The following is a 26,802-nucleotide window of genomic DNA, read 5'->3' as shown; positions in this document are numbered from 1 at the left end:
CGCTGGGGGGACGGGGACATTTGAGGGGCCTCCAAGCAAGTCATCCCTGCCACTTATGCATCACCAAAGAAGAGGGAATGTTTCACCAAAAAGGGGAATGCAGATTTGCCTAAAATTTACATTTGATAATGTATATGTATAAATTCTAATGTAGATAATTGCTATCATTTAAATAGAAATTGTTCTCACTCTCATCATTACATTATGCTCCACCTTTCCTCCAAGGAGCTCAAGGTGGTATACAAATATGGTTCTCCCCCTCCCAAGTTTATCCTCACAGCAACCCTGTGAGGTAGGTTAGGCTGAGAGACGGTGACTAGCCCAAGGACACTCATTGAGCTTCATGGTCAAGCAGGGCTTCAAACCCTTGTCTCCCAGGTCCTAGTCCAATGCTGCAATACAATACAGGCACCAGCGGGTGGCATTGGGAGAGGAGGTTTCGGACCCTTGGCCTCTTAATTGTGGTGTGCCACAGGGCTCTATCCTCTCTCCCATGCTATTTAACATCTATGTAAAGCCGCTGGGAGCTATCATCAGGAGATTTGGGTTGTAGTGCCACCAATATGCGGATGACACTCAGCTCTATCTCTCATTTAAGTCCTCACCGGAGTTGGCTGTGGATACCATTTCCAAGTGCCTGGAGTCTGTAAGTGAATTGATGGGAGGAAACAGGCTGAAACTGAACCCCGACAAGACCGAGATACTGCTTGTGGGAGACAAGAGAAGATTGGGAGATATCGACCTGGTGTTGAATGGGGTAAGATTGCCCCTAAAGGACCAGGTCCGCAGCCTCGGGGTCGTTCTTGACTCCAAGCTGTCCATGGAGGCTCAGGTGTTAGCAGTGAGCCGGGCAGCTTGGTATCAGTTACACCTGATACAGAGGCTGCGACCCTATCTTCTGGTTCATCTGCTCCCGCGAGTAGTGCATGCCCTGGTCTCCTCTCGCTTAGACTACTGTAATGCGCTCTACGTTGGGCTACCCATGAAGACGGTTCGGAAATTACAACTGGTACAAAATGCGGCGGCACGGCTGATAAAGAATGGCCGCCGCCGGGATCACATCACTCCAGTGTTAGCAGACCTACACTGGTTACCAGTTGTCTACCGAGCCCAATTCAAGGTGTTGGTGTTAACCTTTAAACCCCTACACGGTTTCGGTCCAGTTTATCTAAAGGAGCGCCTCCAGCATCACCAAATGTGCCGCCTTACAAGATCAGCCTCACAAGACCTTCTCTCAGTCCCGCCAGTGAAAACAATCAGGCTGGTCTGGACTAGAGAGAGGGCATTCTCGATTGTGGCCCCCACCCTCTGGAACTCTCTCCCATACGATCTTCGCCGTGCCCCCTCCTTGGTAAGCTTTCGCCAAGGATTAAAAACGTGGCTATTTCAGCGGGCATACAGGATCCCTAGCAAATTTTAGTATATAACGTACAGATGTGGGTGGGTTGATTAGTTGAAGACTGTATTTATATGTCGTATTTATATTGTATTTATTTGCTGTATCTTATTTTAAATTATGTGCGCCGCCTAGAGTGGCCGTTCACTCGGCCAGATAGGCGGCATAAAAATAAAATTTTATTATTATTATTATTATTACATCACAACTTAGTTGGAAAGACTGTCACCATGTGACCTGTGTGCCAGCTAAGTCTCCTGTTGGTGTGCATGCCCCTTCAAGGTCCCTGTTCTCCTTTCTGACAGCTCTTTATCTTTAAACTGGACTTTGATACGGCAGCCCTTCAAATGAAGAACTATCCTCTGATATCCCTTCTTACAGAGGACTGTTCTCTGTAAAGCAGGACAAATGACCATCCTATCCCTATACAATAAATGTGTAGTTCAGCGCAATCCTATGCATGTCTACTCGGAAGTAAGCCCTACTGAATTTAATGTGACTTGCACCCAAGTAAGCATGCATAGGACTACAGCCATTGCTAGTTTTGTTTTGCCTGGGATCCAATTCCAAATGATCCCCACACAAACACAAGGCAGAGCTTTTGCTGTGGCAATATAACATTTTCCCAGCATTCAAACTGGACTGTTTGAATGCCAATTTTTGCTTCGTAATCCGGAAAATGCAATGTGGTTGCACAAGGGTCATGGGGCACCTCTTGGGCAATGCTTGCGACATCACTAGTGTTGAAGAGGCAATGCCTTCTCTACAGAAACGTGTGATGAATAATTTCAAGCTGTATTCATCCATTGATTGATTCACTGATTGCTTTTATTTATTTATTAAACGAATTTCTAACCTGCCTTGCAGGGCACAAGGGAGTTTATTTATTATTTAATTTAATTTATGAATTGCTTCCCATGAAACATCCTGAAGCAATTTAACAATTAAAACTTCAACAATAAAAACATCAATAAAAAAACTTCAAATCCAATACAGATACAGACTGCAATTTTTTTAAAAAATCTCTACTTAAAAGGTTTGTTGAAAAGGGAAGGTCTCCAATAGGCGCTGAAAAGATAATAGAGGCCACACTTGTCTGATATATAATGGGAAGGAGTTCCAAATGGTAGGTATTGTGACGTCCTTCCCTGGTTCTCCCTGTCAGGTTCCCACCTGCTTGTGGCTACTGCCTTTCACTAGGCACCACCAGGGATACCACCAGTCCGGACCGTCCTTTATATGGTTTCTCACTCCGCTCTAGCACAGATCTCACTAGATCCCCCTGCTAGGCAGCACCACCAGTCACGTCCTATAACCAATACTCCCAGAGACTTTGCCTGAGTCTCTCTCTAGCTGGTTACTTTTGTGACTGCGTGCTTATGCTGTTCCCCACCCCCTTAATCTTTATAGATAACGCATACAACTCTGGGTTGCTCTGGATACTTGAATTGTTATTATTCCTCCCTTCACCGCTGCCACCATTAGATACTGTTTCTGTTCAGCCTTGGTAATTACCTTGCCCTCCCTTCTGGTATGTATATCCCCCAGCCAAGGATCAGGCCTTTAGTAAACCAAATAAGTATTTATTAAATATCAGAAATAACAAGATTAGTTTTAGAATGTTTCACAAGCGTATGGTTTCATCTATTCCTGTTTTGTACTTGACTTATTATTAATCAGAACTCCAACTCCCTCTTTGTCCACACTCCTGACCTCCACCCTCAAACACCTCTTTCTCCACACTCCCAACATCCACCCAGATTCAACTGTCATTCTTCCATTTATACTCCCAGCCATTCAAACGCTCAGCCAATCATCCAGCATTCTACTCCCCCCTCCTCTTTCACTCCACTTACCATATGTCTTCTATATAAACAGCACTTACCATATTTACCTTACAAGCAAGAACATCACATTCCCCCCCCCTTAAAAATAACAGCAAAGTATTATTCCTGCTCTAGGATTCATACGACGCGTTAACAATAAAAAACAAGTCTCTTTGGGGAAAATGTCTTTTTTGCACCCACGTCTGGGTCACGTCACTGCAGTCCCGGCCACCTGCCTTGAAAGTCCATCGGCCAATACATTGTCCTTGTCTTTTATGAACTTGAAGTCCACCTGGTAATCTTGTAGAGCCCAGGACCGCCTCTGCAGCATTGTGTTATGATTTTTCATAGTCTGTAACCATAACAATGCTCAATGATCCGTCGTCACTGTAAATCTTGGTCCCCACACGTATGGGCGCAACTTGCACAGTCCCCACACAACCGCTAGGCACTCCTTTTGGACCGACAAATAATTCTTCTCCCTCGATGTCAGCTTGCGACTAAGATACGCCACCGGATGTCTGGTGCCTCCTCTCTCTTGTAGCAAGACGACTCCCAGCGCTAGGTCCGACGCATCCGTAGCCACGATGAATGGTTGCTCGTAATCTGGTGCTATTAATACAGGCCCTTGGCACAAGGCTTGCTTCAGAAGGTCAAAAGCCTTTTGACATTCATCCATCCACACCACACGCTCAGCACACTTTTTCGTTAGCTCATGCAAGGGGGTTGCGATTTCCCCAAAATCTTTTACAAATTTACGGTAAAAACCAGCCACACCTAAAAATGCCCTAACTTGTTTCTTAGTTAAGGAGATGGGCCATGATTGTATTGCCTCAACTTTGCTCCATAAGGGGGTTATTTTCCCACTCCCCACCTTATGTCCTAAATAGATCACTTCATTCAACCCAAACTGGCATTTCTTGGCTTTTATTGTTAGCCCTGCTTTCTTAAATGCCTCTAATACCGCTGTCAGGTGTTGGATATGCTCAGGCACCGACTTGCTGAAAATGGCCACATCATCTATATAGGTCACTGCGAAATCTGGCATGCCTCGCAACACAGTATTAATTAGTCTCTGAAAAGAACTTGGTGAGTTCCTTAGTCCCATGGGTAAAGTCACAAACTCAACTGAGCTGACAGAGGTGGTCTCGGACTTGGTGTTGCGATCTCCCAAACTTTTGGTATTGGGGGATCTCAACATTCATGCCGAGGCCGCCTCTGGAGCGGCTCAGGACTTCATGACCTCCATGACAGCCATGGGGCTGTCTCAATTTGTTGCTGGCCCGACGCATGTGTCAGGACATACTCTAGACTTGATTGATTGGGGGAAGGTGATCTGGGAGTGAGGAATCTTACATCTATTCCTTTGTCATGGACAGATCATCGCCTCTTGAGATTTAGACTCACATCGTCTTCTCCCCTCTGCAAGGGTGGAGGACCAATTAAGATGGTCCGTCCCCGGAGACTAATGAATCCTGAAGGATTTCAGAGGGCTCTGGGGGATTTTCCGGCTGATAAAACTGACGATCCTGTCGAAACCCTGGTCACTCTGTGGAATACGGAAATGACCCGGGCAGTTGACACAATCGCCCCGGTGCGCCCTCTCCATTGCAGAGCTCAATTGGCCCCTTGGTTTACCGAGGAGCTAAGAGTGATGAAGCAAGAAAGGAGACGGTTGGAGGGTAAATGGAGACGAACTCCCAACGGCTGTAATTATGCACTTGTGAAGGCCTCCACGAAACGCTATGTGAAGGCGGTGAGGATGGCGAAGAAGCAATACTTCGCTACCTCCATTCAGTCATCTTGTAACCGCCCAGCGGAACTTTATAAGGTTGTCTGGAGACTTTTACACTCTGGTTCTCCGGACGCAATATTACCATCAATAGCCCGCTGTAATGAGTTTGCGAGGCACTTCCAAGACAAGATCATAAACATCCATCGGGACCTTGACTCCAATATTGTAACAGTTGAATCTAATGAGGTGTCCAGAACACAGTCTTGTCCTGTTTTATTGGATGAGTTTCAGTTGGTACAGCTCGAGGATGTGGACAAGGTGCTTGGACAGATACGGGCGACTACTTCCGCTCTGGACCCTTGCCCCTCGTGGCTAATAAAAGCTAGCAGAAATGGAACGGCCGGCTGGGCCAAGGAGGTAATTAATGCCTCGTTACGAGAGGGAGTGGTCCCACCTTTCCTGAAACAGGCGGTAGTGCGACCGCTCCTAAAAAAGTCCTCCTTGGACCCTGATAACTTTAACAACTATAGGCTGGTAGCAAATGTTCCATTTCTGGGCAAGGTTCTAGAGCGCGTGGTCGCTCGCCAACTCCAGGCCCTCTTGGATGAAACTGATTATCTGGATCCATTTCAATCCGGCTTTCGGCCGGGGTTTGGTACAGAAACAGCCTTGGTCGCCCTGTATGATGACCTCTGTCGGGAGAAAGACAGAGGGAGTGTAACTCTGTTGGTTCTCCTTGATCTCTCGGCGGCTTTTGATACCATCGACCATGGTATCCTTCTGGGGCGACTCGCGGAGTTAGGAGTTGGAGGCACTGCTTGGCGGTGGCTGTGCTCCTATCTTGAGAATCGTCTCCAGAAGGTGATGCTTGGGGAACACTACTCAAGTCCCTGGGTGCTCCAGTATGGGGTCCCGCAGGGCTCAGTTCTGTCCCCCATGCTTTTTAATATCTATATGAAGCCGCTGGGTGAGGTCATCAGGAGTTATGGAGTGCGTTTCCAGCAATATGCTGACAATACGCAGCTCTATTTCTCCTTTTCATCTTCTTCAGGTGAGGCTGTTGCTGTACTGAACCGCTGCCTGGCCGCGATAATGGACTGGATGAGAGCAAACAAACTGAAGCTCAATCCTGACAAGACTGAGATGCTGCTAGTTGGGGGGCCCTCTGCTCAGATGGTTGATGTCAGACCTGTCCTAGATGGGGTTACACTCCCCCTAAAGGAACAGGTCCGTAGTTTGGGGATCTTATTAGATCCGCTTCTGTCACTTGAGGCCCAGGTAGCCTCGGTGGCACGAAATGCGTTCTACCAGCTTCGGCTGGTAGCCCAACTACGACCCTATCTGGACAGGGAGAACCTAGCCTCAGTTATTCACGCTCTGGTAACCTCTAGATTGGATTACTGTAATGCTCTCTACGTAGGGTTACCTTTGAAAACGATTCGGAAACTTCAGCTAGTGCAGAATGCTGCAGCCAGAGTTCTTACAGGGACGAAGAAATTCGACCACATAACACCTATTCTGGCCCAACTGCACTGGCTTCCAATATGTTTCCGGGCCAGATTCAAAGTGTTGGTCCTTACCTATAAAGCCCTTAACGGCACTGGACCGCAATATCTGATGGAACGCCTCTCCCGCTATGTTCCTACCCGTTCACTCCGCTCGACGTCTAAGGCCCTTCTCCGGGTCCCTACCCATACAGAGGCCCGGAGAACAGTAACAAGATCTAGGGCCTTTTCGGTGGTGGCCCCCGAATTATGGAATACCCTCCCAGATGAGATACGCCTGGCGCCTTCTCTGTCATCTTTTCGGTGCCAGGTAAAAACCCACCTCTTCACCCAGGCATTTTAAAGTATTTAAGCTTTTAATCTTATTTTTTTTAGTTTTCTTTCACTTTGTTTATATAATGTTTATATTGTCTGCGCAATACACACTTGCTGTATTTTAAGTATTGTGGTTTTATCATGTTGTACACCGCCCTGGGAGCTGCTAGCTATAGGGCGGTTTAGAAATGCAACTAAATAAAAAATAATAATAATAAAACTCATATAACCCATCTGGTGTACTGAAGGCAGTTTTGGCTCTGGATTGCTTGTCTAATTCCACCTGCCAAAATCCTTTACACAGATCTATGGTAGAGATAATGGTTGCTGGATGATAAGTAGTTGTCTTTAAATGTTTTAGACCGCAACACTTCCACATACATTGCATCACTTCTCCCATGAATACACTGCCTTGATCTGTCAACACTTCATGAGGGAAACCCAGTCTCATAAAGATTTTTAATAAAGCCTCTGCCACTACAGGGGCTTCCACGGATCTTAGTGCTTTAGCGTCTGGGTATCTGGTGGCAAAATCCACCACCACCAATAGATATTTCTTGCCATGCCTTGTGGGTTTGGAAAAAGGGCCCACCAAATCTATTCCCACTCTATAAAAGGGTTGTCCTATTATAGGAAGGGGCTTCAATGGTGCTTTTGTCTTTACTCCACTTTTCCCCACCTTTTGGCATATTTATTTATTTATTTATTTATTTTATTCAGCTTATATCCCACCCGACTAGCAAACAGCTCTCTGGGCGGCAAACATAAAAACATATACAATAATAAAATTACAAGATCAATATAACAAATATAAAAGTACATCATCTAAAATAAAAATTACAACATTTACATAAATAACTTAGATTAAAATGCCTCAGAGAAGAGAAAGGTTTTAACCTGGCGCCGAAAAGATAATAGTGTCGGCGCCAGGCGTACCTCCTCGGGGAGACTATTCCACAATTCGGGGGCCACCACTGAGAAGGCCCTAGATCTTGTTACTACCCTCCGGGCCTCCCTATGGGTCGGGACCCAGAGGAGGGCCTTCGTAGTAGACCGCAGTGTACAAGCCGGTTCATAACGGGAGAAGCGTTCCTGCAGGTATCGTGGTCCCACGCCGTATAAGGCTTTATAGGTTAGTACCAACACTTTGAATCTGGCCCGGTAGCATATTGGAAGCCAGTGCAAGCGAGCCAGAACAGGTGTTATATGCTCAGACCGCTTAGTTCTTGTTAGCAGTCTGGCCGCCGTATTTTGCACTAGCTGTAGCTTCCGAACCGTCTTCAGAGGTAGCCCTACGTAGAGCGCGTTGCAGTAGTCCAAACGTGAGGTTACCAGAGCATGAACCACTGATGTAAGGTCCTCCTTACTCAGATAGGGACGTAGCTGGGCTACCAACCGAAGTTGGTAGAATGCATTCCGTGCCACCGAGGCTACATGGGCCTCAAGTGATAGGGAAGAGTCTAAAACGACTCCCAAACTACGAACCTGATCCTTTAGGGGGAGTGTCACCCCGTCCAGGACAGGGTATGTATCCACCATCTGACCAGAGAAACCATCCACCAGCAGCATCTCAGTCTTATCAGGATTGAGTCTCAGTTTGTTAGTTCTCATCCAGTCCATTGTCGCATCCAGAGAACGGTTCAGCACATCGACCGCCTCACCTGAAGAAGATGAAGAGGAGAAGTAGAGCTACGTGTCATCAGCGTACTGATGACAACGCACTCCAAAACTCCGGATGACCACACCCAACGGCTTCATATAGATATTAAAAAGCATGGGAGACAAGACCGAACCCTGCGGGACGCCATATTGGAGAACCCACAGGGTCGAGCAATGTTCCCCAAGTATTATCTTCTGGAGACGGCCCGCCAAGTAGGAGCGGAACCACAGCCAAGCAGTGCCTCCAACACCCAACTCCGCAAGTCTCTCCAGAAGGATACCATGGTTGATGGTATCAAAAGCCGCTGAGAGATCAAGGAGAATCAACAGAGTTACACTCCCTCTGTCTCTCTCCCGACATAGGTCATCACACAGGGCGACCAAGGCCGTCTCAGTGCCAAAACCAGGTCTGAAACCCGACTGAAATGGATCTAGATAATCGGTTTCATCCAATATGTCACAAGATAAACAATATTGTTTTACATCTTTAGAAATATTTGGCCAGTAATAGTGTGCAGCCAATCTTTTCTTGGTCTTCTTTATTCCAAGATGCCCTGCACATGGGACATCATGGGCTACCTCTAGCAATCTGGCTCTGTATTTGCTAGGTACCATCAATTGTTCCACTGGTTCACATTCATTCTCTCTCTCAGCAGGCATCCACAGTCTATATAAAATCCCATTCTCACACACAATTTGATTCCTCAGATTGTCAGTAAAGGGAATCTTTTGTGTAAGGGCTTGGTCCTTCATTTGCTTCAAACTTGCATCCTTATCCAGCTCTTCCCTGAACTGCTCTGCCTCTTCACTAGAGACCATTTGATACAGTTTGTCTCTTTTAGCAGGCCTGCCAGGGGTTGCTATGGCGACCTTAGGCTCAATAACAGGTTCCACCCTGTTTTCTTCGGCCTCTGTTAACATGGTTTCTGTTGCTTTGCCAAGTTGTTGTCTGGTCACCACATATATTTTTCCTTGTGCCCCCATAACATCTCTTCTCAGTATCACTGGTTCTTGTTGTTGGGCATTAATACCTACTTTACATATTTCCTCCTTTCCTCTCCACTTTAATTTTATCAGGGCCATGGGTATGCTTTCTGGTTCACCCCTCACTCCTTGGATTGTCACCGTTTCCTGAGGTAACATTTCCTCAGATTTTATCAAATCTGGCCTCAGTAACGTCTGAGCGGCACCAGTATCAAGCAATGCCCAATAATTTGCCCCTTGCACACTCACTTCTTCCCTCAGACTCAAATCAAAGTCTTTTACATTTGTCCAGTTTATCTGGCAGAACTGAACCTTCTTCGTTTCTAACTCCCTTGGTTCTGTTTTCACTGCCCTTCCCTGAGCAGGATTACCAATGGGGTTGGCAACCTCACATTGAAACCGTAGGTGCCCCGGTCTACCACATTTATAACATAATTTCTCCTCCATTTTAGGGTACACAGATCCACTCTGGGGTGTCCTGTGCCCTTCAGACTTTATTGGAGGACTCACTTGCTGTGGTACCACATCCTTTCTGCCACCATTATATGGTCTGGGTTTAAACTCTCCTGATGTTTTCCCCACCCAGCCAGTTCTATTGGAGGCAAAGTGATCTGCCAACTCTACGGCCTCTTGAACAGATGTAGGGGAACGGTCTTTGACCAGGAGCCTTATTTCTGGTGGTAACTGATGGTATAATTGATCCAGTATCATGAGGCTTTTCACCTCTTCCACTGACTGAGCTTTGGCACTTCCCATCCACTTTCCAAATATGTCTATCAATTTTGCTCCCAGTTCAACAAAAGACCGCCCTGCTTGGATCTGACAGTTTCGAAATAACTTCCTAAAGCAGTCAGGTCCCAGTCTGAATCTTTTGTACGCTGCCTCTTTAAACTCGGCATATGTGACAGGCCTGTCTGAGGGGAAATATTGGTATACCTCTGCTAATTCCCCTTTGATCAGATTTGATAAATATTGCATATATTTATCCTCCGGTAGCCCCCACATCTGAGCTGCCTTTTCGAAGGTGTTGAGGTAAATCTGTGGGTCTTGTCCAGGTTCAAACACCGCAAAATCTTTTGGTGTAACCTTTATTTTGGTTTCATTTCTGTCCTTTCTTGTTTCATCAGAATGAAACTTCTCTCTTTCAGATTTTAACTTTTCCACCTGTATCTCAGCATCCAATGCTCGTTGCTTCTCCCTCTCCTCAAACGCCATTCTCATCCTTTCAGTATCCATTCTCATTCTCTCAATTTCCAACTCCTGCTATTTTTCCTTCTCTGCACCTTCCATCCTCAATCTCTCAGTTTCCACTTTAACTTCTCTATCAAATACTCTATATAAGCGGGATTGCTTGAGTACCCTTCTGGGTTCTCTTCTCTGACAGGTTGTTTTTGTTTAACAGATGCGAATGCTATCAATGCTACTCTCAATTCATCTACCCCTTTACCCTCGTGAGGTAAACTGAATGTTATACACTTCTCCACCAGCTCCTCTCTTTTCATCTTTATATATTCAGTCATGTTTTTAGGAGTTCACTCGCACTTTGCCACACGCTCTTTGCCAGTCACTCTCACAAGTAATCTTTATTTGTTATTTCTTTTAGCCACACCACTTTTAGGGACTCTAGGGTTCGAATCCCACCACTACAGCCACCACATGTGACGTCCTTCCCTGGTTCTCCCTGTCAGGTTCCCACCTGCTTGTGGCTACTGCCTTTCACTAGGCACCACCAGGGATACCACCAGTCCGGACCGTCCTTTATATGGTTTCTCACTCCGCTCTAGCACAGATCTCACTAGATCCCCCTGCTAGGCAGCACCACCAGTCACGTCCTATAACCAATACTCCCAGAGACTTTGCCTGAGTCTCTCTCTAGCTGGTTACTTTTGTGACTGCGTGCTTATGCTGTTCCCCACCCCCTTAATCTTTATAGATAACGCATACAACTCTGGGTTGCTCTGGATACTTGAATTGTTATTATTCCTCCCTTCACCGCTGCCACCATTAGATACTGTTTCTGTTCAGCCTTGGTAATTACCTTACCCTCCCTTCTGGTATGTATATCCCCCAGCCAAGGATCAGGCCTTTGGTAAACCAAATAAGTATTTATTAAATATCAGAAATAACAAGATTAGTTTTAGAATGTTTCACAAGCGTATGGTTTCATCTATTCCTGTTTTGTACTTGACTTATTATTAATCAGAACTCCAACTCCCTCTTTGTCCACACTCCTGACCTCCACCCTCAAACACCTTTCTCCACACTCCCAACATCCACCCAGATTCAACTGTCATTCTTCCATTTATACTCCCAGCCATTCAAACGCTCAGCCAATCATCCAGCATTCTACTGCTCATGTACTCCCCCCTCCTCTTTCACTCCACTTACCATATGTCTTCTATATAAATAGCACTTACCATATTTACCCTACAAGCAAGAACATCACAGGTACCACCACACCAACACCCAATTCCTATGAAATGAACCTCCTGATGAGATGATGCAGGCCCTCTCCTGCAGAGTGCAGTGATCGGTTGGGTATATCAGGTGAGACAATCTTTTAGGTATCCTGGTCCCAGGTTGTATAGGGCTTCATACATCAATGCTAGGACCTTGAATTTATCCCGGTAGCTAATTGGCAGTTTTTAAGAAAAATCCTACAAGGTGGTTTGCTTTCAAGAGGCTGGGAACTTCTCTACTGTACCATTCAAACCCTGGAGTGTTTATGTATTATTATTATTATTATTATTATTATTATTATTATTATTATTATTATTATTATTACCTGTCCTTTACCAGTAGCTCCCAGGGCTGGGTCATAAAAACAGTTTAAAACAAATTACATATACAACTAGAGGAGTTCTTATTCAAATGTATTTAGTCCTTTGATTAAAGAAAAAAGGGAAATGCTAGCAGGGTTAGCAATTCATTTATGTTTTGTAAACCCTTTTAATTTGTTTTATTTTTTCTTTGAAAGTTGCACACACCGCCTCTCCAATGCTGGAATACACTACTCTCCTGTTTTGTTTTGCTTTTTTAGTGAATATGAGTATGGATTAGATACCCCCCTATAAGCAAGCCCCTCGTGTTAGTTGGGGATAGATACTGTATTATTGATGTTTGACCAGTGATGTCATCAGGACACAATTTGGGGGCAGCGGTCCGGGGCCCATCTCAACAGAATGAGCAGGAGGGGCCACAAACTGCCTTACCACAGTTTTGAAATAAAAAGTAATTTGAAATAAGTAAGTGAATTACCATCTAAAGAGGAGCCTAAAATTACCCAAATGCACTACTGTGTTTTATCAATACTAGTGTGAGTTACTTATTTTGCAATGAAAATATTTAAGATAAATAAGAACGGGGAGTGGCTAGCCCACTGCCAAAATGGCTGCTTAACCGTGGTTCTCAGTGATATTCCTCATTTCTTTTTTACTGTGAACGGATGATTGTCTATACTTTTCATGGCCTGTGAGTAGCTTCAGTTGGGGGACTTAGAGGAGATCACAAATGCTCTAATTTTAGTTCTCCTAGCTTTTAACATCCCTGTTCTGTTATGCTGCAACTTTTGACAGCTCAAGGGGGGTGGGGTGAAACTGACATGCTCAAAATGGCAACTAATAAAGTGAAGGTGGGAAAACTATCAAAGGCCCCTGCTGTACTCCCTCTAGCAGATTTAGTTGCACAAATGCAACAAATGCAAATTAACCTTATGGCAAGCTGCTCTCAAACCCCTTGAACAGTCATTTAAGGATTTGACCCCCCAAGTTGCAGAAATTGCTATAACCACTGATAAAGCTTTTGAACCAGCTTTAAGACAAAAGATCAGAACAGCCAAGTTAACGGATCAAGTACTAGATCTCCAAATTAAATTGGAAGATCAGCAGGATCATAATCACAGGCAGAATCTGTGTATATATGGGGTCCCGGAAGGGACTGAAAAAGGAGATATGATTTCTTTTATTGTTGAATTACTTATGCAACTGCACCGCACAGAACCTGTAGCAGAAGCTGATATTGAAAGGGCTCACCGTGCTCTGCGTTGTAAATCACAGTGGTCCCCCTAGGGACATTGTTATTCGCTTTGAACGATTTCACAAGCGACAATTAATCTATGCTGCACTGCAAAAGCTTAAACGGATCTCCTATGAAAATGCTGAATTACAGATTTTTCAAGATGTCTGCCCTGATACTCTGCTGCACCGCAAAGATTTCAGGCTGTTCACTGAGATTCTGCAAAAAGCTAACATCCCCTACAGCTGGAGTTACCCTTTCAAGCTGATGGTTCATCGAGGAGACCATTTTTATACAGCTTCAACGATAGGTCAAACATCTGTTTTATTACACTATCTTGGGCTTGAGCTCCCGAACCTACCTCTGAATCCCCACACAACCGAAATACACTTTCACCTTCAGCTGAATGGTCTAGCCAAAAGAAGTGGAGTGCTTCTAAATCTACTTCTCCTAGCCCTTCTGCAGATCAAACTGCTGTCTCCTCTTCTGAACCCAACTGAATTTTCTATCAGACAACCTGCATTCTTTTTATATGTTTGCTATTCTGAGGAATGTTGCTTCTTAACTTTGGACTCTCTCTTTCTCTGCCACTATCCCAGTGTTGGCAAAGTCAACCCATGGGCAATCCTGGGATGTATGTCCTGATTGTGAGGCTGCAAAGTCTCCTCCATGATATGGGTTGACCAGTTGTTCTAGTTGTTTAGGTCTTCTTGTATTCTTAAAAGATTTTTGTCACTCCATGCCCTCTCAAAATCACATTATACTTCCCATTCTCACCAATCCAACCTCCAGCTATAACAAACTTAGGAAATGTCTGGACTAAAACAGTTTTCCCTTAACATGAATGGATTGGGGACTCCTGTGAAGCATGCTGGAATCAGAATTTTATTACAGAAGACAGATTCTGATATTTTTGCAAGAAACTCATAAAAAAGATGTATAATAAACTTAAAGGTCAATGGATAGGTGATTATTACACAGCTTGTGGATCACCCAAATCCAGAGGAGTTGCCATTGTTATAGCTTTTAGATGTCCTTTCCACATGGCAGAATCTGTTTTGGAACCTAAAGGATGCTACTTATTTCTTCATGGTTCTATAGGAGACTCAGAAATAACTCTGGGATCTATCTACTGCCTGAACACTCAAAAACTCTTCTTCCTGCTTGACACCTTAACTCATCTTGAAACATTTGCTGAAGGTGATATTATTGTTGGAGGTGATCTGAATGATGTTCTGCACTACAGTAAAGATAGGAGTGGAGCAAATCGCCCGCACCCTGTCCTAACTCAGATTTTTCCCATGTAGTAGATAAATTAGCTTTAATAGACATTTGGTGGGAATGTAACCCAACAGAACATAATTACTCTTTTTACTCAAAAAGGCATAAGGTTTATTCACACATAGATATATTCCTAATCTCCAAAATGCTGCTCCCTGCTGTTCTTGATGTAGACATTGGTCCAGTTCTAATATCTGATCACGCCCTTCTGTCATTGGTGGTAGATTTGAGGCAAAATGGCTCCCACACTGCTGCCTGGAGACTCAATACATCCCTCCTACACCAAAGAGATTTGGTTAGCAAACTTATGGAGTTGCTCTTTGAATATTTTAAGTTCAACATCTCACCCAGTCTCACCCAGGCGACAGTGTGGGATGCTATGAAATCAGTAACGAAAGGTTTGTGTATTAAAGAAGCTTCCATACTAAAACAAACGTGGGAAGCTGCTAGAACAGCTCTAATTGCAGAAATCTCTGCCCTTGAAACAGCCCATAAAAACAAAGGTGGCTCTAAGATATACCGCAAGCTAACAGCAAAACATACAGAGCTGCAGGCTTATGACATAGACACTATTCATAAGTCTCTCATTTGAATTTGGAAACAAGAACTCTAAACTCTTAGCCAATGCAGTGTGCAAACAGAGACTGAGAAATATTCTTTCTAGTGTGGTCTCTCGCGAAGGCAAAACATGTTGTACCATAATTGATATTAGTTCTGCTTTTGCTGATTTTTACACTAGCCTGTATGGTGCAGACTCACCAGAAGATTTTTCTATTGACACATTTTTAACAGACTTTCAAATTCCCCCATTGAGCCTGGAATAGAGAATACTTAAATAGTCCTATTCTTTCTGATGAAATAGAAGTCGCTATAAAACATGTGAAAAATGAAAAGACTCCAGGTCTTGATGGCTTTGGTGCAGAATTTTATAAGACATTTAGTGAAAATCTCTTTCCTCATCTACAAGCATTGATGAATGGAATTGTGAAGGGAAATAGGATCCCGGAGACCTGGAAACAAGCTAGAATAGTTGTCATCCCTAAACCTCATAAAGATCTGTGTTCTCTGGGGTCCTATTGCCCAATAGCTCTCCTGAATCAAGATGCTGAGCTACTTACTTCAATAATGGCTCAGAGACTGAATGTCTTTATCTCTAGATACATTTGCAATTATCAGACAGGTTTTATTCCTAAGTGGCAACTTTCAGATGCTGTACGACAGGTTCTTAATATTGTCCATCATAGTTCACGAACAGGCGCTCCTCTTGCGCTACTTTCCCTAGATGCTTTCAAAGCCTTTGACCATCTCGAATGGCCTTTCCTGCCCCGCTTATTAACTGTTAAATTTTGGTCCTTACTTCCTTAACGTCAGCTTCTCGGCTGTATCTGTGTATACTGTATACTGTGTAGTATCTTAACGTCAGTCATCAGTTTTATTCTGGTTCACAAGTGACAATTCGTATCAATGGATTTCATTCCCCTTTTATTAATTTAACAAGAGGCACCAAGCAAGGATGCACTTTATCTCCTATATTATTTGCAATTGCAATAGAAGTACTGACCAATAAGCTTAGAGCAGACAATATTAAAGGTTTGGTTATTAATGGCCAAGAGCACCATATCAACCTCTTTGTGGATGATGTACTCCTATTTTTACAAGAACCTCATGATGCACTCGCATGGCTGCAAACCCATTTAGCTAATTTTAAAGAAGTGGTGAGGTTAGAAACCAACTACAGGAAGTTGCAACTTTTTTGCATGAATTTCCTCTTATGAGCACAGGGTCATTTGAGTGATGTATTTGGTCTCCCGCTGGTGTTTGGTGGGTTTCAATATCTAGGGGTAACTATTACCAAAGACTTAAAACAATTTAAAAAGCGTAACTTCGATCCATTAATACAAGCTATTAAAACAGAGCTTTATTCTTGGAAAAACCTTTCCCTTTCTTGGCTTGGCAAAGTGGCTACAGTGAAAATGGCCCAAATTCCTCTTCCTCTTCCAAACTCTCCTCATTTATCTCCCTGAGATACTCCTACAGAAATGGCAACAAATGCTTGATTCTTTCTGTAACAGCGGTACACACTTAAGTAAAGCAGTTCTGCACCCACTCAGGTAATAAGGGAGGTTTTGGTCTAAGTATACCTTGGATTTCAATGGAAATTACTTCAGAAGTGAAATGTCCGTCAACAAAATCACTCCCTTTGTTACCACTGTCTAAATGTGCTCTTTCCTCAATCATGCACCCTTTCTTGAACACTACCTTGAAAATCTGGACTCAATGGGTCTGCAAACTAGTGCCTTGGCTGTCCCCTCTTCTTCCATTCCTAGATCACCCCAAATTTCATCATATTGACAAATATAGGCAATTTGAAGGTTGGAAGCAAAGAAGATTGCTAATGATGCAAGATCTGTTTGATCAAGGACGTCCTTTACTATTTCTCAATTAGAAAAATGTTTCTCTGGGTTAAGAGTCAACTGGTATAGAATCTTACAAGTATCCTTCTTTATAAACACAATTTACAAAGCAGAAGGTTTGCCACATTCTTTGACATCCTATGAATCCCTGTGTAACAGGGAACTTCTAGCCAAAAAAGCGCTATCTCTATAATTTATAGCCTCCTATTAGAGTTTAAATATGGAAAAGAAAATTTGGCACATAAAGCTTGGGCTAAAGTTCTGGGGAGGGGCATCACAGAAGAGGAATGGAGTGATATATGGGTAGGCCCACACTCAAGAGCCACCTCAGCCCTCATAAAAAAAAATGCTTTGAAAGTTATACATCGGTGGCACCTCACTCTGGTCAAACTGAACTATATCCACTCCTCCCTCTCCCCTCTGTGCTGGAGGGGATGCCCGATCCGTGGCTCTTTCTTACATTTATGGTGGGACTGTAATAAAGTGAGACAACTCTGGAGTGATGTTTTTCAAATTGCTAGTAAGGTTCTTAAACCTACAATTATCCCGGATCTCGCCTTGGCACTTCTTTTCCTTAAAGGGGGTTCCATTGTTCCTAAAAGTCAGATGTCTCTCCTGTTCAGATTCCTACTTGCAGAGTGGCTTGAAACAGCCAAAAATTGGAAGGGGGCAGAACGTTTATCAATAAAAAATTGATTTACCAGACTTTGGCAACTTGCATTAGATGAAAAATTAACTCAAGAGCGGAAAAAAGCTTGGGGGGAGACATCCTCCAATAAATTTACTCCAATATGGTATCCCTTTTTTATGTTATGCTATCAAAGATGTGGTGTAGTGGTTAAGGTGTTGGACTACGACCTGGGAGACCAGGGTTCAAATCCCCACATAGCCATGAAGCACACTGGGTGACCTTGGGCCAGTCACTGCCTCTCAGCCTCATGAAAACCCTATTCATAGGGTCGCCATAAGTCGGAATTGATTTGAAGGCAGTACATTTACATTTTTTTTATCAAAGATGGGGCAGAAGCGAGACCACCCTCATCATTAACTTCCTTTTGGTGGGATGCGTACCCTGCTTTTTAATTCTATTATTCTGCTTTCTGGTATTCTTTCTATTTTATATATAAAGCTTCTGTTGATGAATGTACTCTTTTTCTATTTGATATAGAGTGACATGTTTATTGTACTTTGTTTTACTTGTTTGTTGTAACTAGAAATCTCAATAAAACACTATTCACACACACACACACAAAGATAAATAAGAACTACAAATAGTATGTTCAGAAAGTTCCTTGAATTTGTTAGTGGGCCTTGCATATCTCCCCACTTCCTCATTCCAGTGTTTTTGCTGTGCTTATGGGACATTTCCCAAGAGACAAAAAGGGAAAGAATCTATAGGGAAGAGAGAGGAAACTGAACTGGACAATCTGAACATGTTTGCTCTGTGGGTGTGCATCAGAAGTAGCCCTGCAGGGTCTGACCAACATCATCCTTCATTAACTCTGCACATGGATCAATCTTCTTAAGAAAAACATGCATCAGACCCAAGGGCTATCTGGTCCAGCATCCTGTTTCTCAGTGGCCAATCAGGTCCCTTTAGGAAATCCACAAGCAGGGCGTTAAGGCAACTCCCCTCTCCCTTTCTTGTTTTCCAGCAACTGCTATTCAGAGGCATGCTGCCTCTGGTCCCGGAGGTAGGACCGGCCACAAACATTTTGCTGCCTGAGGCAAAGGACAAGGTGCTTCTTCCTCCCCTTTCCATGTACAGAAGCTGACTGGACTGGCAGCTGAATCTTACTTTAACACAGGTGATGGGATGGCATCTTTTCCTGCACCTGAGGTAGCAAGCTTGTTTGGAGTGGAGGGCAAGCTTGTTTGGAGTGGAGGGCAAGACACGCTGTGGAACATACACTTCTCTGTTCTTCAACAGAGGGGAATGGCTGGGTGGCTTAGGAGGAATAGCCAGGGGACTGGCCCCACAGCTCTGCCCCCCAATATCTGCTGTCTGGGACAATTGCCTCACTTAGTCTAATGGTAGGGCCAGCCCTGGCTGGAGCAGTCGTCTAAAGCTATCATGCTTGGCCTAAGGTCGTGCCTCTTGGGCTTTTACAACTTGTATTGCCTGGACCTCGTTGGAAGCACAGCAGGGTATAAATATAATAAATAGATAAGGATCTGGATCGGGAATATTAAAAGTGGGCATATGGACATAAATTCACATATTAAATCCCAGAAAGGTAGTCATATGAGATAAAACAAATAATAGCCATTGCTTCCCTTATATATTGTGGCATAAGTTATTTTTTTGTTTTGGCATATTTGTTACTCTTTAAGTTGTTAGTCTTTAAGTCAGTTCTCTGTTGCTTTCAGATACGTGTGTGGTTGTTAGTGGAATATGTTGGTGGCATCATGGGAGAGAGGAGATTGTGTGCTAGAGGTTTCCCTACTCAGTTTTCTAACCCTTTCTACAACTCATCTTCTATTGTTTGGGTAAGGACAGCCCTAGTGGAAAGAGCATGCCAGCACTAATAGAATGTTGGTTAACCTTTGTGCAAACACCTGCTTGCACAATAGACTGCATGTATAGTTTGATTTGGAGTAAAAGAACCAGTAGGTGTGGCAAATGGCAAGAAGCCAAAGAACTCCCCACCCTTAAGGGAACAACCCATTTATCAATGCTTCTGGTATGCAATTGTGCACATTCACTCCCATGAGAATTGTATGCCATAAATGGCACACCAGTTACAGATTGAGGGGGAAATGCAGCTGAAGAATGCTTTGAGGGATCACATAGGAAGGCTTGTAGAGAGAGATTGGACAGCATGCTTCAAGTTAAAATGTTATAGAAGTTAAGTAAGAAAAAGATGTAGATCCAACTAAAATTAAGCACCCCATTCATCTCAATCAGTACACATTTTGCATTCTCATTTAAATCAATGGGATTTAAAAGCTGGAGCATGCATGCCTAATAGTAATGGTACTTTTGCAGTGGAATGGGGGCAAGTGATGATGTTATGGCCTACCATTATGAGTCTGTATGAACATAGGATTGTGTTCTGTTGATAGGAATGGGAAGCTTCAGAACAATAGGGACTTATCCAGAAATCAGTCAAAAGCATGCTCGAACCAGGTTTTAATCTTTGCGGGATAAACTCACAAGCATCAGTCCAGTGCCAGTAGTACTATATTTATTTTATTTAACAAATTATTCACCGAGGCTGTCAGTCATATGGCTTGGGTTTGTGTTCCAACTGGTGGGTATGTTTCTCAGCCTTAGAAGTGGCCATAGCTCAGTGATAGAGGACATGCGTTGCATACAGAAGGTCCCAGGTTCAGTCCCCAGCATCTCCAGCTAAGGTGGAGAAACCTTGTGTCAGACTTTGTACAAGAACTGTTGGGTGGAAATAGCAAAGAAACAGATTTCAGCTAAACCTTAGGAGAAGCTTCCTAATATTTAGAGCAGATTTGACAATGGACTGCCTTGGAAGGTGGTGGGCTCTTCTTTGGTGGAGGCATTCAAGTGGAGGATGGATGGCTGTCTGTGTCAGGGATGCTGTAATTGCATCGTATGTTACAGATCCTACTCTGAGTTGGGGGTTAGACTAGATGGTCTCCATGCTACCTTCCATCTCTGTGATTCTATTAAATACTAAAGAGCTGCTGGCAATCAGGGTAGGCAGTACTGAACTGGATGGATCAAAGGTCTGAGCCTGTATGAGGCATCTGTTGTGACCCAGGTTGGGAGGGGAGGCTTTGAGATGCCAGACTCTGCCTTGAAGGATTGGGAAGATGAGCTGGTGAAGGGGACTAGCAGCAGAGATAGACCGCAGAGTGTGCAAACTCCTGTCACTGACATCTCAACTCACTGCCCCCCCGCTGAAGTGCAACCAGAACTATCAGAGACTGTCCCATTGGAGACTGCTCCATTACACACACACCCAGCGCCTACGCCCATGGCAGAGACACCGCCTGCTGCACCTGACATTCCCTGGCCAGGTGCCCTGCAGATTCCTATGGTTGAGCAAGCTGACTGCCCACAACTCTCAGAGGAGGAAGCTGAGAGCCAGCCTCCTTCACCCCGTGCACAGTGGCAGCAAAACTTATTCCCACACAGTTTTGAAGAAGGCCTGAATTGGACTACAGTGGCCTTTTCATCTGAGCCTTTTGCCTATCTTGAAATGTAACTGAAATGATCTTCGATTGTTTCTAAATCTCATGGGCTTGCAATGTCATAAGATCCTCACTCTCTGAAAACTCTTTTTCAATAAAAAGGGATATTTCTGGCTACCCTTCTTCTTCATTTTTGCCCTTTAGTCCTGCATGCTTTTTTGACTGCATCAGCAGCATCTTGGGACAGAGAGTCTCACTTTTACTTTCTGTCTGGCTGAACAAAAGTCTCCTTGAGTGATTAATAACTTCCTTTGGACCCTAGAAATGCAGATCTTCATGTCCTTTTCAGTCGCCTTTAACCCTAGAACAATGTGTCTGCTAGAACAATGTGTCAGCTATCATGTTTTTTGTGTGTTTATTTGCTGATAATGCCAGATTTTACATCCTCTTCTGTTTTTCCTAACTAAACTTAAGTGAAAACTCTTGGATTTTGCCTTCAATAATTCAAAACCTGTAGCTGAAGATCACATCTCTAAATCAGGAGCAGGGAACCTCAGGCCTGAGCTGGGGGCAGACCTCTCTTTCCAGCCCTCAAGGCTGTCTCCATGCCACACTCCTCTCTAGCCTTTCTCTGCGCTCTCCTCAAGTACTTTTGCCTGGTTGGACCATGTCCTTGATATGTGATGATGCCTCTTGCTTCCCTGGATGGAGAGTGCAAGATAGGCATGGATGTGGACATGTGCAGAAACCCCTGACTTTTGCATAGCTGGAATGTACCTGACTCTACAAAGGCAAGAGTCACATTAGTTGCTCCACCTACTTTTGTCTCTGGCCACACCCACCCCTGGCATGTGGAACCTAGAAGAATGCCCATGATTTTAAACTGCCCCTGGGCTGAAAAATATTCCCCACCCCTGCTCTAAGTGTTTGCTTCTTGTGCTAGAGCTTGCATTTTGCAAAGCACATCATGTTCAGACGAAGAGCCAGTGTGGTGTGGTGGTTGGAGTGTTGGACTATGACTTGGGAGACCAGAGTTCGAATCCTCACACAGCCATGAAGCTCACTGGGTGATCTTGGGCCAGTCACTGCCTCTCAGCCTCAGAGGAAAGCAATGGGGAGATATGATAGCACTCTTCAAGTACATGAAAGGTTGTCACACAGAGGAGGGCCGGGATCTTTTCTCGATCGTCCCACAGTGCAGGACATGGAATAATGGGCTCAAGTTGCAGGAAGTCAGATTTCAACTGGACATCAGCAAAAACTTCCTAACTGTTAGAACCATACGACAATGGAACCAATGACCTAGAGAGGTAGTGGGCTCTCTGACACTGGAGACATTCAAGAGGCAGGTGGACAGCCATCTGTCGGGAATGCTTTGATTTGGATTCCTGCATTGAGCAAGGGATTGGATTTGATGGCCTTATAGGCCCCTTCCAACTCTACTATTCTATGATTCTATGGTAAACACCCTCTGAATACCGCTTACTGTGAAAACCCTATTCATAGGGTCGCCATAAGTTGGGGTCGACTTGAGGGCAGACCATTTCCATTTTTTCGTGTTCAGGCAGAAAGGTGCCAGCATGCTTCATGTCCTTCCCATTGATGTTACCTGAGTGCTCTTTGCAATATGTGGCAGCAAGACTATGGCAATAAGACATGCATAATTGTTTGTATGCCCCCCATTGGAAAGGGCCAGTACCTTTTAGTCTAAGAAAAATGTCTGACTGGGTCTAATGGAAGTTGCAGACCAATCCAAAACAGCTGGAGGGCACCAGGATGAGAAAGGCTGTTGTGGACCATGAAGCAGTGCAGGCCAGTGGCCCCAATGTCCGGGGGGGGCAGTAAATCTGCTTGGGGTTTTAGTCCAAACGTTCAAGGTTCAAAACCTGAAGTGGATTCACTGCCCTTCTGACATTGGGGCTACTAGTTTCCACTGCCATGAGGCTGGCCATGGTGCTGGATGTGCAGCTGCTCCCTTTTTTCTTTGACTGCTGGATGGACCAAGTGCATTTTCTATTTTCTTCTTTTTTATCTGTGCTAAATGCAGTGTTTGTAAACAGCCGCCTCTTCCAGGATGCAATTAAATGCTTGCTTGGGCACTTCACAGAGATTTTCCTCACTGGAGTTTATGGATGGATGGCACTCGGGCCTTCTGTGTTCTATTGTCATTGGTGGTACTGTGCAAATCTGGGTATCCAGCCTGAAAGTGATAATTGATTAATCAATACAAATAAGCACTTAATGGCTTCACTGCACATTCCAAACATAGCTTTTACAAAATGGGCTCTCCAGTTAGAATGCATATGCAACACAGTTGGTTCAGGAATGAAATAGTGATAATAACAGCTGCAACCCAATTATATAAACTTTAGTTTAATCGAGTTATAGTCAATTAATCTGTCAATCACATTTGCATATGTGTAAAAACAATTTTTCTGAAGCAACAAGCATATATTCTTTGGTTTTTTAAAAATGATGTACACTTGTGTCATAGCACATAACATCTTAGATTACAGGTGGGAAACGTGGCCCTCCAGATGTTCCTGTATTACAACTCCCATCCTCCCTGGCCATTGGCCATGCTAGCTGCAGCTGATGGAAGCTGGGAGTCCAACAACATCTGGAAGTACACAGGTTTCCTACCTCTGTCTTAGAAGACGGATTTCTCCTCTGTGTGAAGGGAGAATGCCTCTTTAAAGTCCCATTCAGTTCAGTGGAGCTTACTCCTAAGTAAGTGGGTATACCATCTCAGTTTACAAGGAGACAGTCAGGGCATTATAACCTAAGCAGGGGTAGCCAACATAGTGCCCTCCAGATATTGTTGGACTGTAGCTCCCATCAGCCCCAGCCAGCATGGTCAGTAGTCAGGTATGATGATGGAATTCAGCAACATATGAGAGGGTACTAGATTGGCTGTCCATCAGTGGCGACTGGTGGTTCCATATCAGTGGAGCAATGGAATCCGCTTAGGGTTTTAATCCAAACTTTCAAGTTGCTGTCCAAGTTCCTTCAGCTCCTTGAAAGTTCGGACTAAAACCCAGAGCAGAATCTACTGCCGCACTGACATGGAGCCAACAGACACCACTGCCCTGATCTAATGCATAAAGTCAGTGGGTATAGAATTGCAGCCTAAAAGCATTTTCATTTATTAACCAATTAATTGATTAAATATTGCAGTCCTAGTAGCCCAAGTACTACTACTACAATAATAACAATGGTCCCCTGCTGGGAGGAAGGGCAGGATATAAATAGAATTAAATAAATAATATAATATAATGTAGCAAAAGTATTATACAGTTATGAGAGTCCTCCACCTCCCGCCTGCTCCCATCCTCCTCTCCTCCCCTCCCCCTCTCCCATGGTCAGTTTCACCTATCCTAAACATGCTTGCAGGGAAGTAAATCCCACTGAACTCAATAAGCATGCAAATGATCAATCCATTCTCAGCAAACTCCTACAGGATCCCATTTCTTATCTCCCAGATTAAAAAGCAGAGAAATTCACTAATAGGCAAAAAAAACCCTTGCAGTTTAAGAACATACTTATAGCCAACAGATATTTCTATCAAACTTTAAAAAGCAGGGAAATTGGGCAGCTATAGTGAATGCACCAGGGAAGCAGGAGATCTGATCTCCTCTTATTGTACTGCTCTACAAATTTGTCAAAATGCAAACACAATTTGGTAGATCTTTCACAGTCCAATTCACTTCACAGAAACAGAAGCAAAAGAAAATTTTACTATAGGAAACTTCTCTAAAATTGCAAAGTAAATCAAACATATTTAAAGTGACTTTCTGAACTATAGCAATTGTCTTAATATTGTTGCTTCCTCCCTGCTAAAACAAGATTAGCACAGCACATATCTTGTTTCTGCTATTTGGGCTGGTTGCAGGTGTTGCCACCCCTCACCATATGCTCAGAGGCAGATGTTACCAAATTCTTCCAAGCTGCACAGGAAGTGGATTAGACTGCAAAAAACCAACCCAAATTGTGTTTGCATTTTTCGTTATCATCGTTATCATCACTGTTTATTTGTATGCCGCCTTTCCATAGCAATCTATGCTCAAGGCAGCTCACAACATGAAAAAAAGGTTACACAATTCACTGTTAGAAAATAAATTCAAATAGTCAATAAGTTAACAAAAACAAATTAAGAAATGTACAATAAATTGATACACCCTTATAATTCCTAATAAGATCCAACAATAAAATAGAGCATAATCCCAATAACAGCAAAACAAAAAAACTGACCAGCAGAATTAATTTTTTACCCAAACAGAAGCCCCTAAACAACACCCCAGTGTCAAGGTGGTCTTTGGCATCTTCAGGTAGTGATACCTTTTATAGCTGCAGTCAGTCAAGGCCCCACCCTTCCAGGCCAGGTGGAAAGAGGCCAGCAAGCAGGGAGAGAGTTTTACAGGGTTTACAGTCAAGAAGATGATTTTTGTAGGGCAGTACAATATCTCAGAGAGAAGGTCAAGTCTCCTGTTCCCCTTGTACATTCACTATAGCTACCCAATTTCCCTGATTTTAAAAGTTTAATAGAAATATCTGTTGGCTTATAGGTACATTTTTAAACCGCAAGGGTTTGCCTACTATTGAATTATTCCTATAACATTATTTATTTGTTTACTTACTTATTTTACAGTATTTATTGCCTGCTTTTCATTGAATATTTTCAATCCCAGAGCAGGGAACAAAAGTAACAAAGATAAACAGGGGGAAAATGTACAAAAATTTCAAAATCATATAAACAGATCCAATAAACAACAAAAATTAACAATTCTAAAAGAAAAGTATTTTTAAAAGTATATATAATTGATATTTTAAACCAGACCATTTAATGAACATTTATAATATGCAAGGAGACAACTGTTGGAAATGCAAAAGTAGAGGAGCTGATATACATATTTTGGTCATGTTCTTACTCAGAACTCAGCCAGTGTAGCGTAGTGGTTAAGGTGTTGGACTACGACCTAGGAAACCAGGGTTCGAATCCCCACACAGCCATGAAGCTCACTGGGTGACCTTGGACCAGTCACTGCTTCTCAGCCTCAGAGGAAGCCAATGGTAAACCCCCTCTGAATACCACTTACCCTGAAAACCCTCTTCATAGGGTCGCCCATAAGTCAGAATTGACTTGAAGTTAAAACCATTTCCATTCTATGTTTATAAACTTTTGGCAAGGAGTGGTGAGGATTATAAATTAAATTCTTGGCAACATAATCTTAAAACCAAAATATGCTTTGCTGGGACATCTGAAAGTGAAAGGCATAGTAAATGAGAAAGATTTGGAACTTGCAACAACTATGATCACTACCAGATTAGTCACAGCAAGAAATTGGAAATCAGATGAACTAGTTGACAACATGTCATGGTATAAAAACATAAGGGATATAGCATTGTTGACAAAAAATACATATTATAAAAGAGATACTGAAAAGACATGAATCAAATAAATTCATTGAAAAATGGAGTCTGTTAATTATTGAAATGTAATATTCCAAGGCAAAGTCTAACCTTATATATTATTTTCAAGCATATAATTTGACATTCTGCTTAA

At 43.4% G+C, this 26,802-nt stretch overlaps 1 protein-coding gene across 1 annotated transcript in view; it reads right to left on the bottom strand.

The window, feature by feature from the left end:
- SYNGR1 (synaptogyrin 1) overlaps positions 1-26,802 on the bottom strand; it is a 229,589-nt gene that overhangs the window by 91,716 nt on the left and 111,071 nt on the right. The window lies entirely within an intron of this gene.

The sequence above is a fragment of the Rhineura floridana genome, chromosome 8 (assembly GCF_030035675.1).
Source record: "Rhineura floridana isolate rRhiFlo1 chromosome 8, rRhiFlo1.hap2, whole genome shotgun sequence".
Classification (NCBI taxonomy): domain Eukaryota; kingdom Metazoa; phylum Chordata; class Lepidosauria; order Squamata; family Rhineuridae; genus Rhineura; species Rhineura floridana.
This window is presented reverse-complemented; position numbering and strand designations above follow the sequence as displayed.